At 37.0% G+C, this 11,869-nt stretch overlaps 1 long non-coding RNA gene across 1 annotated transcript; it reads right to left on the bottom strand.

The window, feature by feature from the left end:
* Positions 1 to 2,186: 2,186 nt before the first annotated feature.
* On the bottom strand, positions 2,187 to 7,711 carry LOC121025991 (uncharacterized). The gene is made up of 2 exons (XR_005788224.1): positions 7,541 to 7,711; positions 2,187 to 2,654 (listed from the first exon to the last, which is right to left on the bottom strand). It is a non-coding gene; the product is annotated as an uncharacterized LOC121025991 (long non-coding RNA).
* Positions 7,712 to 11,869: the final 4,158 nt, after the last annotated feature.

The raw sequence follows: 11,869 nt of genomic DNA, 5'->3' as shown, positions 1-11,869 counted from the left end.
CTTCAGATTCTGTGTCTCCCTCCCTCTCTGCTCCTCCCCTGCTCATGCTCTCTGTCTCAAGAATAAAACATTTAAAAAAAATTGTTTTTAAACATTTATTTATTTTTGAGACAGAGAGAGACAGAGCATGAATGGGGGGAGGGCCAGAGAGAGAGGAAGACACAGAATCTGAAGCAGGCTCCAGGCTCTGAGCTGTCGGCACAGAGTCCGATGCGGGGCTCGAACTCACGGGCCGTGAGATCGTGACCTGAGCCAAAGCCGGACGCTTAACCGATGGAGCCACCCAAGTGCCCCCAAAACTATGCTTTTAAAACATACCCACTAAAAATCAGCATCTGTTGGGGCACCTGGGTGGCTCTGTCGGTTAAGCGTCGACTTTTGATTTCCACTTAGGTCATGGTCTCGTGGTTCGTGGGATTGGGTCCCACATTGGGCTCTATGCTGACATCACAGTGCCTGCTTGGGATTCTCTCTCTTCCTCTCTCTCTCTCTCTCTGCCCCTCACCCTGCTCTATCTCAAAATTTAAAAAAATAGGCTTAAAAGATCATCTATTTATCATACATATTTTGTATATATATTTTTTTATGTTTTATTTAAACATAAAATCAAGAGTTGGATGCTTAACTGACTGAGCCACCCAGGTGCCCCTATTTTGTATCTATTTTTAAAGCTCACTTGATACTAGAAAGAAATTCCATATACTATTTTTTTCCTTCAAAAATATTGTTAAACCACAATATGCTGTGAAGAGGGGGGAAAAGTAAAGCATGTTTTTGATTGTGATTCCCATCCTCTATAATTCTATGCATGATGCTCTATAGAAATTAAAATTAATTTGGTATTGGTAATAGTTGATTTGCCTATTCAGGTAAATTCATGTAATTAGTCAATAACAATGTTTGCCTTAATTGAAGTAGGAAATAATTTTGTTCTATAAATCAACAAAATCCTTTAAAATTTTAAGGAAGGACTAAATTTATTAATGGTTTAGATTAAAAAATGAGGGTTTTTTGTTGGTTTTTGAATAAGAAACCAAACTATTTTTTTTCTTGCGGGGTTCTGTTATGTAGGTTCCCAGACTGAGTACATTATGGTGGGTTGTGTACAAGCCATGAGTAAAGAGAGGGTCTAAATCTCTGTACAAGGTCCCAATCCCTCTCATGAGTTGGGCATGGAGGCATCAAGGTAATCCTTGGGTAATGAAGATGTTCTAATACACACTTTACATCCCTGGGAGCACACTGCATTCATGTGTTTAAAGTTCAAAAATAATAGAGGTCAAACCCACGAACCTCTGAAGTAGTAATTAGTAAAAGTTTATTGTGCACACACCAAAAAGACAGTCTGCACTGCTGGAGCACTTGAACCAAAACATGGAATGAGGCTTAGGAGTATATTGTTGTAAAGCAGCTTATATAATAAGACAATGACTGTTTATTCTTCATAGTGTTTGGTTATAATAGAATTTTCTTAAATGATGGGGAATTGGTCAGTGGTTATCTCCTATCGATTTGGGGACACAAGTTTTGCTTACGATTTCCAGAGGCATAAGCAAGAAATGACCCAGGTCAAGTTAATCTTGGAAAACAAGCTAAATTAAACTTTCTTTGTATGACTAGTTTTGTCTGCTCAGAGAATTCTCAAGGTTGGTTCTCTGTTTTTGGTTTTAACAAATCCTCCCTTTTGGTCATTCTCTAAGCAGGCTGAGAGTATGACCAACCGGTATAGCGTTATTCTCAGTTACCACTGTTGATGTAGTTAGGCTGAAAAATCACACACTCATTGTTTTCATCCACTTGAGGGACCATGTAGTAACCATCTTTATCATTGATAGGATTGTTGTTTCTTTTACTCAGTTGTCCTATCCTAATGGATACCATTTGGCATGTGGGTGGCTGCTGACAGGCATTGAGTTCAATATACGATGCACTAGAGAGGTTAATATGACTGTAAGGAGAACAATAATCAAGGATTGAAAAATTTCCCAGAGTAGAGATTCCCAGGAGCCAAGATATAACCAGTTAAATAACTCAAATGGGTTTCTTTCTTAAAAAGTTATTTCCATAGGCACATGATGTATTAACAATTACATATCCTCATGATTACTTAGGCCAAAATGAATGTGCAGGTCTTTTATGTCAGGAGGTGGTGTTGTAGGTGAGCTTCCATCTCAGTGAGGCCTCTATATGGTGTGAACCATCAGGTAATTTAATGAGATGCATTTCTATGAAAACCAAAGAAATACAAAGGTTAATAGTTTTAGCAAATTATAGCAAATTTAGTTTTGGAGTTTGGAGAACAGTCAGTTGAAAAGATTGCTAGATGTTGGGTTCCAAGCGTCTTCAGATGGAGTGAGAGCAAACAGTGGGAATCTGACGTCTTTTCCTGGTTTGCAACTTGAATGTCTCTAGTGATCTTTCTGAGTGGCCATAGAGCCACAGGCCTGAAGATTGTCCACAGAGGAGCTGTTGTGGTGATTTCTCCAAAGTTTCTATCAAGCTTTTCAGCTTTAGCTCCCACAGCTTTGGGAAATGGGCAGTTTTAGTTTCATGATGATTCCAAGTCATAAGAGTGGGAGAAAATTGGAAATGTTAGCTTGGAGAGTTGTAGCCACATATTGGAAGAAACTAGAATTCAGGATCCAATCCAGTTTCTGCAGGCAGAAAACAAAAACTCAGAAACAATTACTGTAAAAGAGAATGAAATCTTGCCAGTTGCAACAACATGGATGGAGCTAAAGAGTATAATGCTAAGTGAAATAAGTCAGAGAAAGACAAATATCATATGATTTCACTCATATGTGGAATTTAAGAAACAAAGCAAATGATTATAGGGGAAAAAAGAGAGAGGCAAAGCAAGGAATAGACTCTTAACTAAGGAGAACAAACTGATGGTTACCTGAGGGGAGGTGGGTGGGGGATAGGTGAAATAGGTGATGAGAATTAAGGATTGTACTTGTGATGAGCACCAGTTGTCCTTTGGAAGTGTTGAATCACTGTATTGTACACATGAAACTACTATTACATTGTATGTTAACTAGCTGGAATTTGAATAAAACCATTTAAGAAAACACACTGTAACAGCACTAGGAACTGATAACTACAAAGGTGTATTATTGAAATATGCTTTTTTTTTCTTTATAATCATCCTCATTTCCATCAGAGATAAGCACAGTAAGAGTAATTTGTTTCAAATTAAGTCTAACTTCAGTAACTTGGCCTGTTTATTTACATAAGTGCAGCCAGAATAGTAATCAACCATATAGGCTCTTTTTGCTGGTACTTTTCATAAGGAATCTTAGATTGGACTTTCAAGAACCTCTCGAGACTAGGAAGCCAGACCAAGGATTTCTCCAATTGTGTCCTGAACTGAACTTAGGCAAACACATAAGTTGTCATGAAAAATAAGAATATTTGAATAAAATATTAAAAATAAGAATATTTGATAAAAGAGTTTATGAATTCTGGGGGAATTGTGTAAAGAGAAGAAGATAAATATTCCACCCTTTGTTGCAAAGATAAACTTTACCAAGTAGCTGTACGTTATAAATAGCTTGAAAGAGAGGAAAAGACGGGGTGCTTTAAATCTGGAAAGCAAAACATTAAACAACTAGCATTGTTTAAATGAACTCATGAAAACTATCATCATCATTATCAGTTCATTCAGTCTTATGTAATTAATTTTTGCTTGCTTTGTCTTGGATTAGCCACTTTTTTAATCAGTTTTCCATTAAGTTCTAGAAATCTTTACCCAGTTTACTATTAAGATCTTAAAGTTAGTAGAATCCTGCATTTTAGAGTACTTATCAGGGTCTTTTCCCCGAATCCCTTGAAAGGCAAAGCACTTTTGTCTGTAGTTCACTGTAACCATTTTCAGAGAAGTGAGAAGAAAGCAGTAACTGTAAGTGGCAAAAGACTTAAAAATAGCCAATTTTGATTGTAATCAATTTGATTGTAATCAAATCAAATACAATTTTGATTGTAATCCCAATCAAAATGGCACCAGCATTCTTCTTGAAGCTAGAACAAGCAATCCTAAAATTTGTATGAAACCACAAAAGACCCCAAATAGCTAAAGTAATATTGAAGAAGAAGACCAAAGTGGGAGGCATCACAATCCCAGACTTTAGCCTCTATTACAAAGCTGTAAGCATCAAGACAGCATGGTATTGGCACAAAAACAGACACATAGACCAATGGAATAGAATAGAGACTCCAGAATTGGACCCACAAATGTATGGCCAACTAATCTTTGACAAAGTGGGAAAGAATAGCCAATGGAAAAAAGACAGACTCTTTAACAAATGGTTCTGGAAGAACTGGACAGCAACATGCAGAATAATGAAACTAGACCACTTTCTTATACCATTCACAAAAATAAACTCAAAACGGATAAAGGACCTGAATATGAGACAGGAAACCATCAAAACCCTAGAGGAGAAAGCAGGGAAAAACCTCTCTGACCTCAGCCGCAGCAATTTCTTACTTGACACATCTCTAAAGGCAAGATAATTAAAAGAAAAAATGAACTATTGGGACCTCATGAAGATGAAAAGCTTCTGTACTGCAAAGGAAACAATCAACAAAACTAAAAGGCAACCGATGAATGGGAGAAGTTATTTGCAAATGACATATCAGTTAAAGGTTTAGTATCCAAACTCTATAAAGAACTTAACCAAGCCCAACACCTGAAAAACAAATAATCCAGTGAATAAATGGGTAGAAGACATAAATAGACACCTTTCCAAAGAAGACATCCAGATGGCCAACGGACGCATGAAAAGACACTCAACATCACTCATCATCAGGGAAATACAAATCAAAACCACATTGAGATACCACCACACACAAGTCAGAGTGGCTAAAATTAACAACTCAGGAAACAACACATGTTGGCAAGGATATGGATAAATGGGAACCCTTTTGCACTGTTGGTGGGAATGCAAACTGGTGCAGCTGCTCTGGAAAACAGTGTGAAGGTTCCTCCAAAAGTTAAAAATAGATCTACCCTATGACCCAGCAGTAGCACTGCTAGCAATTTACCCAAGGGATACAGGAGTGCTGATGCATAGGGGCACTTGTATCCCAATGTTTATAGCAGCACTTTCAACAATAGCCAAATTATGGAAAGAGCCTAAATGTCCATCAACTGATGAGTGGAAAAAGAAGTTGTGGTTTATATACACAATGGAATACTACTTAGCAATGAGAAAGAATGAAATCTGGCCTTTTGTAGCAATGTGGATGGAACTGGAGAGTGTTATGCTAAGTGAAATAAGTCATGCAGAGAAAGACAGATACCATACGTTTTCACTCTTATGTGGATCCTGAGAAACTTAACAGAAGACCATGGGGGAGGGGAAGGAAAAAAGAAAAAGTTAGAGAGGGAGGGAGGCAAACCATAAGAGACTCCTAAAAACTGAGAATAAACTGAAGGTTGATGGGGGTGGGAGGGAGGGGAAAGTGGGTGATGGGCATTGAGGAGGCACCTTTTGGGATGAGCACTGGGTGTTGTATGGAAACCAATTTGACAATAAATTTGATATTAAAAAAAATAGCCAAGTTTAAGATCTGGGGAGGATTCATATGCACATAGAAAAAACATTATGCAATTTACTTAGTTAAGCATTCAGCCAAAGTGACAGAGATCTCAAAGGCAAATACACATAGTCAAGTAGTTATATAAAAAAAAATAACCTTAGTTCTTTTAATAGAGAAGACTCATTTATTTTTCTAAGTAATCAAAGATTTGATAAAGACCATGTGAAGCACTGGAAATATTTTTATAAGCCACAGAATCCTTATTTTCTAGGGAGATTACATTAGAGGTAAAGAAACTTCGTGTATAATTTCTTATTAAGAGCACATCAACAATCTAAAAAACCTGTCCTTTTAACAGAAAATCAAAATCTAATTCTGCCTCACTATACCTTTAATATTAAAATTCTTCCATTTTTTAACTTAAAACATTCCAGTCTTATCTTGACCACATAAAATTCTTTTCTCAAGATTCCTTTTCCACAAACCTTCTACAGCCTTCTGTATCCATTCAATTTTTGCCCTTCTTCATTTCTTCTTCTGGAACAATCATTTTTCTGTAGGACAAAATTACTCTCTTTTCTCTTTCATGAAAAAATACCCCCATGTCATTAATACCTTTTCTTGTCCAAATAACACACTTTATTTTCCTTACCTACTTTTCATATACAGTCTTCTCTTTTTACCCTTATTATTTCTAATAGTTGTATTTTTACATATTGATTATAAATTTTTAACTACTTTAATCTTCACTTCCCAGTGATAAACAGGAAGCAGGCAAGTGTAAACTGTCTTTCATGTATTAGCATCCTGTAGTAGAGTAGCAATTTATAAGTACATTTCAGAATTTTCTAGAAGTACATTCTTCCTCCTAGTGAATTTTTCAATGTGGCCCAAGACATATTTACTAAAAGGCCCAAATATTTTTTTATCACTCTGTAAAAAAAAAAAAAGCCAAAAGTAAATAAACCTAAACTTATGCTTAGTGTTTAATGTTTTTCTTATTAGGGAATGATTTAGATATTCAATAAATATCCATTAGTTAGTTTAAGTTAGTATAAACTTTTATTTGCACTTGTTTAAAGTACTTGGCTTTTAACAGTTATTCTTGGATTAGACATCAAACAGCTAACCATCATCTGAAATTATTTTTCTTGTTGACAAATTTTAAGACATGCCTACTTTTATGAAACCAACAAACTTAAACTGGCTTTTATTTATCAAAGACTATCCTAGATTATTTGGGTTAGCTTTTCTGTTTCTGAGAGTATACTTGACTTTTATAAATGCTTAATTTTCTGTAAGCCAGTTAAATAGAGCTCTTTACAAATAAATTTTGGAAATATCATCCAGAGGTAGAAAACTGCCACATGTCTATAACATACAGACAAATACGGAGATCTTTTAACTTTTGTTTTAAAAATTTTAGCCATGTCTCAAAACTGAGAAGAATAACTACATCCAAATTGTGTTTCTGGCAGGTGAACTAAGTTAAATTTACCTGTTCAGATGGCCACACGTTTTTACTAAAGATTTTTTATTTGCATGCTGTAAGGTTCCTTTTAGAGCTGTTTTTGAATACATTTTGTCTTTTAGAAGCTTCTTCATACTAATCAAAGAATGCATCGCATTGTCTCTGAGAGGTTTAGAATTTTCTCTTTTAAGGATGACCCTCAAGGTGGACTTACCTAAGTTACAGATTCCCCAAAGTGGCCACTACAATTCCAAAAGTTCACCCATTTTCCAAAAAGGCATCAGATTCTGGTCTATAGACGAGGTAGAACACGTCTTTGCCTTTAGGTTCCCTAAGACATCTTACCTATGAGGGGCCCTACTTCCCAACATGTGCTCCAAGACACAGGAAATTTTTCTTCCCTTTTGAACAGAATAGAGTGACTTAGGAAGAAGCTTCAACAAACAAAAACAGAAAGCAAACATGCACATGCATGTTAGACAGCTAAAAACATGGAGCGAGTGGATCTCAGATCCAAGAGACACTTACCCTCAGTCTCCAGGGTTGGGGAGAAAGCAGGGAGCTCAGTGAGCTCTGTGGTTACCGGCATCTGTTTCGTCACCAGCCTCAGAGTCTTTGGGGGATCTTCTTTGGATCCATGAGATCTCAAAAGTTCAGAAATAACAGAAGTAAATCCATTTAACAATTGAAATAATAATTAGTAAATGAGACGGTTTGCAAACCAGGGGCCCTCAAACAAGAACATGGAATGAGGCTCAGGGATATGTTGTTATAAAGCAGCTTATATTGTGAGAAAGCAGACTGTTTATTCTTTACAGTGATGGGTTACAGTATTAGAATTTTCCAAAATGACAGGTAATTGGTCAGTGGTGATCTCATATCAACCTTTGGAAACAGTTCATAAGCAAGAAATGACCCAGGTCAAGTTAGTCTTGGAAAATAAGTAGATTAAGCCATAACTAAATTAAATAAATTTAGTCATAACTAAATTGGTTTTGTCTGCTCAGAGAATTTTCAAGGCTGGTCTCCATTTGTTTTTGATTTTAACATGTACATATCTAAATTATCTTTAATGAATCATCTAGGTAAGCAAATGAGGGGGTGTAGAAAAGGAGCATTTAAGTAAATAATTATACTGAAAACATGTGCTTTGTCAAGCATTTTATTAATGCATCATAAAAATTTTCTGAGAACATATGTGAATTCATAAAACCTGTCAGGGGAGATGGATGCTTTTTAAAAAAAGCTTGTGCAATTATCACTGAGTGTTTGTGGCGTTTCCTGAGTAATGGAAAAATAACTGTACAAATATTAGTGTGGCCAAACAAAACCCAGTTTGAACAGGACAGGAAACCATAGCAACTCATCTTTTTCACTCTGAAATAACAGAAGAAATTGTAACCTGACAATGATCTCAGAACAACATATTTCTGCCTAAGCATTGTTTAATTTTATATTATTTATGCTCAGTAGAATTATTCATTTACAGTATACATTTTCTAAAAGTTTTTCCCTCAGAGTTTTATGGAAAAAGGAAAAGATAAGTGGTTTATTTTATGACTTCTGATAGGAAAGTGCATATTTTAGGACTAATACTTTCCCCCCAGGAGTAACTCAGGTTCTGTGTAATAAAAAATTGGAAAAAAAGGAAAAGATAGATTTATATAAGCTGCTAGGAAATCAAGTTGTCAGGGCATAATTTGGGTTTTTTTAAATATGAAATTTATTGTCAAATTGGTTTCCATACAATACCCAGTGCTCATCCCAACAGGTGCCCTCCTCAATACCCATCACCCACCCTCCCCTCCCTCCCACCCCCCATCAACTCTCAGTTTGTTCTCAGTTTTTAAGAGTTTCTTATGTTTTGGCTCCCTCCCTCTCTAACCTTTCTTTTTTTTTTCCTTCCCCTCCCCCATGGTCTTCTGGTAAGTTTCTCAGGATCCACATAAGAGTGAAAACATATGTATATGTTTCTCTTTATAAAGAAATGAAAAAACATTCCGTGCTTATGGATTGGAAGAATAAATATTGTTAAAGTGTCAATACTACCCAAAGCTATCTACACATTCAATGCAATCCCAATTTGGGGCGTTTTTAAGCCCACTTGGAGAAGGTAGTGTAACTTCTCAAGTCATATCAGAAAATCATGTTATAAGCCAGAGCCTGTTCCAAATGCTTTTTTAGCTCAAATGAACATACAAAACTTCACATTTGCCCTTGTGAAGATCTCATGAGAGAAAGCTCCCACTGCCTTTGGTCCAAGAAAATGGTCTTGGTTCTCAGGATGAGAAGGTGCTGTCCCCTTGAATGGCATAGCTTCAGAGAGTAAGTACTCTTGTGACCCTGTAAGTCTTTGAGGCAGGGTTTTCTCCAATCACCTCCTCAATTAAAGCAGCTCCAAATTTTCATAGTCTGTTTTCTAAGCTTTGGTTTAAATAAAGGCTTCTGACCAAAATATATGTAACTATTGAACCAGTTAATGGCCAACAGCTACCATTTTCTTGCCTTCTTTCCCCTAGAAACCTTCCCTTGAAAGGAAGTACTAACATATATTTTTGATGAACCCCTGTATAAAGATACTCTTGTATTTATTTTATTTAAAGTTGAATTAAAACATTTTTAGAAATATACTGTAAAATAAAAATCTAAAAGATGAGAGATATTTTTACGACTTCTTACAGAAGTTAGTACACACAGACTTACTTAGTCCTTTCTAAATGAGTATGTATGGGCAGGAGGGTGAGGGTTTGTTGTTTCAGCCTTCATTTATATCCATTTAAATATTTCAGGATCAAGCCTAACATGGCTAGGAAAAAAAGCAAGTCCTTATTGTATTATGCATAGAGATTAAGCTTTAATACACCATATGTGCTGCAACTTTTAATAAGATTTATACTTTTATTTTTATTATTTTTTTATATTCATGAAAATAGTTTTAATTTTGTAAACCTCCCGAAAAGGTATGGGGGACCCTCAAGACTCTCTGGGCCATACTTTAAAAAAACCTTTTTCTTTATACAAAATACCTTCACAAACAAATCTCATTTGACTCACAGAAACCCTTGGAATTGGGCACGTTTTTAAACAGATGAGGAATCGAGAGAGAGGTCAACCAATTCATCCACCATCACATGGATTCCTGTCTTTAGAGTCTGAGCCCAGGACTCCATTCCACATATGCACCATATCAACTCTGAAAAGCTTCTCAACCACCCGCCTTTTGCCAGAGCAACAGCCTGGGAATACTCAAAGATTTTTTTTTTTACACAATAATTAGGATAGCTAATATATTAACTCTAGAATGTGGTAGAAAAACAGAGATCCTGAGACTTAGGGAAAACAGAGCATGACATAGCAGAGATAAGCTCAGGTCCTAGCAGGCAGGAGCCCCAACTTCTAGATGCCAACTTCTTCAAGTATTGTGTGACTTGAGATGAGTTTCTGTACCTCTCTGGGCACCAGGACTGCATCATCTGCGGAATGGAATGATGTTATCTTACATGCCTAAAGTCATGGTCCCTGCTGGTGGAAGGGCTGTCATTTACCAAAACTTCCAGTCATTTGGAAGGTAGGAATACAACACAGCTGAAATGGACTCTCATTTTGAAAGTATAGTTCCTCTAATCCATCCTTTTTCTCTAGAGGAATATTTGGAGATTGGTATTTATTGAAACCTATTTCATTCACCTTTCTTGTACTCTCTTCAGCCCTTTTTAAAAAACGATTTATTGGCAAGTTGTGGGGAATAAGCTTAGGAATTCCGAGTCTGCACCAGTGGGTTAACAAGGCGTAAATAATTAGAAATCCACAGGATGTTCACACCCAAGTTTGGGTAAACAAGATTAGGGAATAGGTATAGGTAAGGCAGGGCAAAGGCCCCAGTATAGGGCAAAGGTATATGAGGTAAACAAGATTAAGTATTCAGGGCAGAAATGACCCCCAACTTTGTACTATAGCAGAAAGCTGCTTTCACAGGAAGGAGGGACCAAATTAGGTAAACAGGTAAATAGGGCTATATACTGCTCTGGGTGAAGTTGCCCAGAGAGGAGCTAATTAGCAGAAGAAAGGTGCCTTGTTGACCCTGAGATAGCTTGCTCTGTCTTTCTTACCCCCTAGACCAGTTTAGGTACGCAGAGGTGGTGCCTCAAGTCTGCTGTAAACAACCTTCTGCTCAGCGCCAGGATTTTGTTTTGTATTAACCCAAACCCCTAACACAGCATATTTTCAAAACCACCTTTCACTCACGCCCACGAGTTAATGTTTACAGTTTCATTGTCTTTTTGTGCATGTCCATCATGCTTGTAAGCCTTCTGACCCTGATAAAAATGGAGCAAGGACCCCTAATCAGGGGTCTTGTCTTCTCCCAGACCTCAGCCTCTCTCGCTTTTTAATCCTGCATCCTCCTTTCTTGCTGGACAAGAAAGAACTCCAGACCCAGAGTCTATGACAGCAAGTTAGCTAACATACAGTGTAAATGGTGTAGGCTTGGCTTCGGGAGTTGATTGCCATGATTCATCACTTACACACAACACCCAGTGCTCATCCCAACAAGTGCCCTCCTCATTGCCCATCACCCATTTTCCCCGACCCCCACCCCCCCATCAGCCCTCAGTTTGTTCTCTGTATTTAAGAATCTCTTATGGGTTTGCCTCCTCTCTGTAACTTATTTTTCCTTCCTGTCCACCATAGTCTTCTGTTAAGTTTCTCAAATTCTACATATGAGTGAAAATATATGATATCTGTCTTTCTCTCACTGACTTATTTCACTTAGCATAATACCCTCCAGTTCCATCCACGTTGTTGCAAATGGCAAGATTTCATTTTTTCTCATTGCCAAGTAGTATTCCATTTGTGTGT

Source organism: Herpailurus yagouaroundi, unplaced genomic scaffold (genome assembly GCF_014898765.1).
Source record: "Herpailurus yagouaroundi ecotype Mexico unplaced genomic scaffold, PumYag 67793, whole genome shotgun sequence".
NCBI classification, from domain to species: Eukaryota; Metazoa; Chordata; class Mammalia; order Carnivora; family Felidae; genus Herpailurus; species Herpailurus yagouaroundi.
This window is presented reverse-complemented; position numbering and strand designations above follow the sequence as displayed.